The 7176-nt window shown below is 36.5% G+C and overlaps 1 pseudogene; it reads left to right on the top strand.

Annotated features, from left to right (window-relative positions):
- Nucleotides 1–3884: 3884 nt before the first annotated feature.
- Nucleotides 3885–6088, top strand: LOC123797135 (importin subunit alpha-1 pseudogene; annotated as a pseudogene).
- Nucleotides 6089–7176: the final 1088 nt, after the last annotated feature.

The following is a 7176-nucleotide window of genomic DNA, read 5'->3' as shown; positions in this document are numbered from 1 at the left end:
CAGAATTAGCAAAATGTGAGTACTCGCGAAAGAAAAGGGGAGCAGTAGGAGTCACATCAGTTGTACTGTCTTTTTAGTTATCTCCAATTTTACATGAGCCTTTTGTAACTAGTCTTTTAATGAAGCTATTTTGTAGTCTTGAAGTCTTTTGGAAGGTTTGGCATATAAGTTAAAATAGTTATCCTATTCTGTTTATTTAATTTGGGAGCCTTTGCTTTCAAGTGTGCTTCTTAAATGAATGATGTTGTCTAACTTGAACATGCCCCGTAATGGCCACTGTAATTCTAGGCTGTTTTAGTAGGCTGTCATTTTTGTAGTTATCGGCAGCTTCCAGGACTATAGTTCCTAGACATAAAATAAGCAGGTGTGCTGGAAGATGGTATGCTTAATTCTTCGGAATTTAAAGATCCCATTTCATTTAGCTAGCCTTTATCTACACAAAACAAGAAAAACAAACATGTGCTTCTTAATGTCTTAGCAGTAACCAAGTGATGTTACTGCATCCTGGCCAAGAGAAGCCCTTGTGTACACATCCAATAATTCCAACCATAGAACCTGGGACTGGGGAAAGGACTGAACCAGCAGACCTCAACCAATGGGTACTGCAACCTGATTCCAAACAAATGGGGACCTGCAGCTGGCAGTTTCCAGCAAGGAGTCTGGATATGGAACCAAGGACCAGAATTTCCAAAGGAACAGAGAACTGCGGTCCAAACTACCAGCAGTTCCCATTGTGGAACTAGTTATTCCAAACAAATGGGAAACTGACTCAAAACCCAATTATATCGGGGGCTTAACACAAAGAGAATGGAGCTCAGAACCAAGAGGAACTTAACTGCATCCCTCAAAAGTGGTAAGAAAGGCAATGAACTCAAAAAGGGGCTCATGGGTGCCACGCCTGTGTATCTCATTGTCCCTGAATGTCATCAGAAGTTTGCTTCCGATTCCACTGCCACTGCCACCAAATCTGTTAAATAACAAAAATTCAATATATATATATATATATAATCATATATATATATTCTCTCTCTATATATATTCATATATCTGTTTCTAGGTAAAGTGTAGAATCTTTAAAAATAGGCGTCATGTCCGTTTTCTTCATCCTCGTATACATATGTCTAGAAAAGTTTTTAGAACATTATCCAGAATAAGTATAGAACATAGAAGTTGCTTAAGATAAAATGAAACAATTTATTTATGGCATAAAATGTTTTAGATCAGACTATCCATATCTTTTCTCATGACTACATAAAATCATTCAAAAAGGAACTGGCCACAAGGGAAAATCATTCTATAACCAAACAGAGTGAGAAAGTACAATGTAATTTCAATTTGATTGTAAAGAACTGTTAAAATATTTCTGAATATTTTTCTTTCTTATAATGTGGACATCTCTAATGTATATAATATCTTATACTTTTAACCCACTAAGGGAAAAGGAAACGTGAACATTTCTATTTTTTAAAAGATTTATTTATTTGAGAGAGAGAGAGAAAGTAAGTGGGGTGAGGGGCAGAGGGAGAGAATCTTCAAGCAGACTCCTTACTGAGTGCAAAGCTCATCAGGGTGCTCGATCTCATGACCTATGAGATCATGGCCTGAACCAAAATCAAGAGTTGGACACTCAACCAACAGAGCCACCCAGGTGCCCTGAAATGTGAACGTTTCTAATGCATATAATATTTAATATTTTAATCTACTTAAGAGAAAAGATTTTTTTTTCTACGGAGCTTAGTATGCATGTATGTAAAATCATTCACCATGGAGGTACACATTTTTAAACCTTATCATTAAAGTTTTTTTTATTTAATTCTCACAACCATTTGGGGGTGTAGTATTTTAAACAGTCACATATGTGAGAAATTTAAACATCAAAGAGGCCACATGCCTATGTTGCGATCTCTCCCAGTGTGAATAAACGTGCTGGAATCTGAACCCAGTTCTTCTAGCTGTAAATCTACTTCTGTTTTGTTTTTCTTGTTTTAAAACTGGCAGAACTGAGATGGGGAGATATAACAACACATTAAAAAAAAAAAGACAAAAAACAGTGGTGGGTAAGAGAAGTAACTAAAATTCATTTTGTATATACTGTGTTTAAATTTGGGTCATTTCATTCTTAAAAAAAAAGCATGATGTATATATTATTTACCTACGTTTGAGCTGTAAAAACTATGATTCAAAGGTCAATTTAATTTAGGCCACCCTAATAAATCCCAGGAAAGAAAAGACATGCATACATATCTCTTTGATGTTAACACTTACAGTCTTAGGTCAGCATATCATGGTGGAGGGGGCTGAAACATGAATAGACATTAGTTCAAAGTCTGTGCAAAATGTCTTTCACAGAACAAGGATAAGTGTTGCAAAAAGACATGAGAAAAATGCCCTATTTGGAGGTAATTCCTAGTTTCCATTTCTGGACCAAATACAGAGAAAAACAGATTTAAAAAGCATATGTAAGATTAACATCTAAACAGTATCTTGATAGCTGTATTGAAATTATATTAAGGCCTGATTCTTGATAACAATGATTCCTTCATAGCTGTGAAATGTCATTGTTGAAGATACATTGAGCCACAGAACACTTAAAAGTAAATATGTAGTTTGGAAATGTTTGACCAAAGGAAATAAAGTTGAAGAAATGAATGTTTTTTTTTATAATTCACTAGGTTTGTTAGCAAAAAATATGCTTTTTATTTTTAATTTCTGCTATCTGTAAATATTGTTATATTAATTTTAAATTATATTATTCAAATCCAAATGGAATTACATTTAAGAAGAGGCTTTAAAATGTTAAGCTTTCTGAATCGTATTAATTAGAAGACAAACAAGCTCTTGGTTTTATTTTCAAGGGTACAAAGACATAACTAGTTGCATTACAAGTAAACTTCAAAGATACATAATCTTAGCAACACAATGATTCAAAAGGAGAGTTTATGCCTACTTTAATTTATATATTGTGGAATAAAATGACACAGAGGGACATTTTAAGATGAAAATCAGTCATTATAAATTCTTACTATTTTTGCAGGAGTTGAAGACTAAGAAAGATAATATTTTAAAGAAGAACTGACAAATATAATATTGACATCGAGCCCGTAACATAACAGCAAATATTTTTTAACAGCTCTTTAAAAAAGTTATGTTTGTAATTATATAGTTCAGTTTTTCACATGAATAAACAAAAGCAGCCTTCATAAATGTAATGCCAACTTTTCTGCCAGATACTAATATTTCCTCCTTTGAAAATTCAAAATGAAAAGTCATATTAAACTTTCTACCTCCTCTACTTTGAAACTACTTTAAAATAATAGTAAAACATTAAAGAATGTGTAAAATCACAATGAGAAAGATGATATAGGGGATATTTCAAAATATTTCTAGAACATACTAAGAATATAAACAAATACTAATTTATGAAACCTAAGATGTAGCTTTCCCGGGTCCTTGAACTGCAGAGAGAACTGAGCTGTCCAGCGTGACCAGATAGAGAGAGGTTTTCAGTCTCGGGGGCCCAGATGTGGCATCCTGCTTTTCTCTGTGACCATTTGAAATTCTGCATTTAAAAAAAGAGTTAGAATCCTTTTTCTCTCTCCTAAAGCGTCTTCCACATTTTCACATTGAGTTGCTAAGAAGTTGTTATTTAGAGGCATAAAACTGATAGAATATTCTCTTGAGAAATGGAACAAGGGCCTTGGGAGAATAATTGCAGCTAATGCAGATGATATAGCTTTTAGGGATACCCAGGAATAATGTACAATTCACCCATAATATGCATAATAATGTGCAACACACCTTAAAGTGCAGCTGGCCAACTGACATTCTCTAGATGCACATAATGCTTCTATACAGTCTCCGCATTGCAAATATGAATAATAAACATGTATTACCAGTGTACCAAGAAAAACACGGGAAACATTAACGAAGAGGACAAATACATTCAGACCAAAGATCTGATCCTAGACAGGGAGCTAATACAGATAATTGAAGATAGCATTAAAAAGACTATAGTAAATGTCTTCTAATATATTTGGAAAGATTTTGCAGACATAAAGCAGGAACTGAATGCTACATAAAAGATTCAGACAACAGGAAATAAGAGCCTTTTTTTGTTTTTTAAAGATTTTACTTATTTATTTGAGAGAGAGAGAGAAAGAGAGTGAGAGAGAAGGGGAGGGAGAGGCAGAGTGAGAGGGAGAAGCAGACTCCCTGCAGAGCAGGGAGCCCAACACAAAGGCTTGATCCCGCGACCCTGAGATCATGACCTGAGCTGAAGGTGGATGCTTAACCCACTGAGCCACCCAGGCGCCCCAGCATTTCTTTTTAATTATTAAAAAATAATTTTAATTAAGAATTAAAATTTAATTAAAACAAATGGAGGCAGCCCACCATCTTTGGGCTGAGCCATGGTGGACGTTTTGAGGGCAGCTGACCTGCAGCCTGCGATGCCCCCCACAGTCTCCTATGGAAGCCTGAGCCAGCGTGTAGCTCTCTCCCTTTGTCTCCTAACCATGTCCACAACAAGGATGCTAATTCACCAACTGCCCACCTTAACAGATTCAAGAACAAGGGGGAAGACAGCACAGAAATGATGCGGTGCTGAATAGATGTTAACGTGGAGCTGAGGACAGCTAAGAAGGATGACCAGATGCTGAACAGGAGAAATGTCAGCTCATTTTCTGATGACGCTACTTGTCCCTGCACGAAACTGCAAAAACCATGGCACTGTGAATTGGTCTGTTGATGACACTGTCAAAGGCATAAATAGCAACAATTTGGAAAGTCAGCTCCAGGCTACTCATGCTGCTAGGAAAATGCTTTCTACGTAAAAACAACCCCCCCACGGACAACATAATCAGGCTGGTTTGATTCCAAAATTTGTGTCCTTCTTGGACAGAACTGATTATAGTCACTTTCAGTTTGAATCTGCTTGGGTCCTCACTCACATTGCTTCTGGGACATCAGAACAGACCAAGGTTGTGGTTGATGGAAGTGCTAGCCCAGCATTCATTTCTCTGTTGGCATTTCCCCATGCCCATGTCAGTGCACAAGCTATATGGGCTCCAAGAAACATTGCAGGTGATGGTTTGGTTTTCTGAGACTTGATATTAAGTATGGGCAGCTGACCCACTGTTGGCTGTCCCTGCAGTTCCTGATATGTCATCTTTAGAGGGTGGTTACTTATGTAACCCTACTGAACACTTTCAATTCTTTGTCTCCACAAGAATCCTGTTAGATGAGTTTGAGCAGATTCTTCCTACTTCAATTCATCTCCTGCATCATGATGATCCAGAAGTATTAGAAGATACCTGCTGGGCCATTTCCTACCTTATTCTTGGCCCAAATGAATGGACTGAAATGGTTGTGAAAACAGAAGTTGTGCCCCAACTTATGAAGCTTCTAGGGGTTACTGAATTGCCCATTGTGACTCTTGCACTAAGAGCCATAGGAAATATTGTCACTGGGACAGACGAACAGACTCAGGGTGTAACAGATGCAGGAGCACTTGCCATCTTTCCCAGCCTGCTAATGAATCCCAAAACTAATATTCAAAAGGAAGCTACATGGACAATATCAAGTATGAAAACTGGTCACCAGGGCCAGATACAGAAAGTTGTGAATCATGGATTAGTCCCATTCCTCATTGGTGTTCTTGCTGAGGCAGACTTTAAGACAGAAAAGGAAACTATCTGGGCTGTGACCAAGTATACAAGTGGCAGAACAGTTGTACAGATTGGATACCTCATTCATTGTGGCATAATAGAACGATGAACCAACCTCTCAACTGCAAAAGATATCAGGAGTATTCTGGTTATTCTGGATGCCACTTCAAACATCTTTCAGGCTGCTGAGAAACTAGGTGAAACTGAGAAACTTAGTATAATGATTAAAGAATGTTGAGGTCTGGACAAAATGGAAGTTGTACGAAACCCTGAAAATGAGTGTGTGTACAAAGGTTCATTAAACTTGATTGAGAAGTATCTCTGTTGAGGAAAAGGAAGATCAAAACGTTGTGCTAGAAACTACCTCTGAAGACTATACCTTCCAAGTTCAGGATGGCACTTCTGGGACCTTTAGCTTTTAGACTGTACAGCTGAGGCATAAAGTTGTTTGTTATATGCCAAGTTTGGTATAAATTTGTCTTACTGTTTCTCTACTAAGACCTCTTTTTAAATGTGTTTTGTTATTGTAGCATTTTTTACAAGGAAACTATACTTGGACAGTTCCAAACTGTACCTATTGTATGAAGCTTCTCCTCTCAGTAGGTTTCTGATTTCTATATGGAATCTCATATCTTGTAGTGTCCTGTAAGTAGAGATTAAGTTCCATCCTTTTCTTTTAAACAAATTAAAAATTTCTTAAAAAAAATAAACAAATGGAGTCAGACTAGAGTAGAGATGGGGATTCTTTGGGCCTGAGTGTGCAGCAGGTCCAGAGAACAATAATTTCAGATTGGCTGCAGAGTATAGAACTCGTGAGTAAAGACGATTTTGGGAAATAGGATTCAGGTGACCAAAGTACATGAGTAGAATCTTAGGCACAGTAGAAGATAAGACTGAATAAGAAGACAGAGACACAAAGAAAAACATTACAAATATTAAGGGGATAAAAAGGCAAAGAAAAATTATAAGAAAAGCAAAGTCCAAATATAAAGATAACAAAAACCATGATATCCTCTGAAAAATTTATAATGCAGATTAGAGATCCAACCGAACTTCACACTAGGAATATCCAGGGTCATTTACCTGAGAGTTTTATAAAGATCCCGTATTAAATAATATTTATAGGGCAAAATCATATTGGATATTATATTTTAGAGTAAACACAGACAGAACACTGGTAATGTTACTACGGCTACAGAGGAGAATATACACCTTAACATGGAAAATGTAAAAATAAAGTTTTGGTTGACTGAGAAAAAATGAAAAGTGGGAGATGTACCGATAGGAGTGCTGATACCTCATGTCACTTAGTGGTGATTAGAAGGATACACTCTCTGGGAAGCAACACATTACAGAGGAGTCTAGTAGGGAATGCAAGGGCATTGCTCTAATTTTATGAGAAAAAGGAAAGAAGGAGATTGGTTGTAATTTTTTAAGTCCAGTAAAATAATTACATCTAAATAATTACATAAAGATCAAGGCTATAAACATACATATTGCTGAAACATAG

Source organism: Ursus americanus, chromosome 29 (genome assembly GCF_024610735.1).
Source record: "Ursus americanus isolate L20-20 chromosome 29, mUrsAme1.1.p, whole genome shotgun sequence".
Taxonomy (NCBI): Eukaryota; Metazoa; Chordata; class Mammalia; order Carnivora; family Ursidae; genus Ursus; species Ursus americanus.
This window is presented reverse-complemented; position numbering and strand designations above follow the sequence as displayed.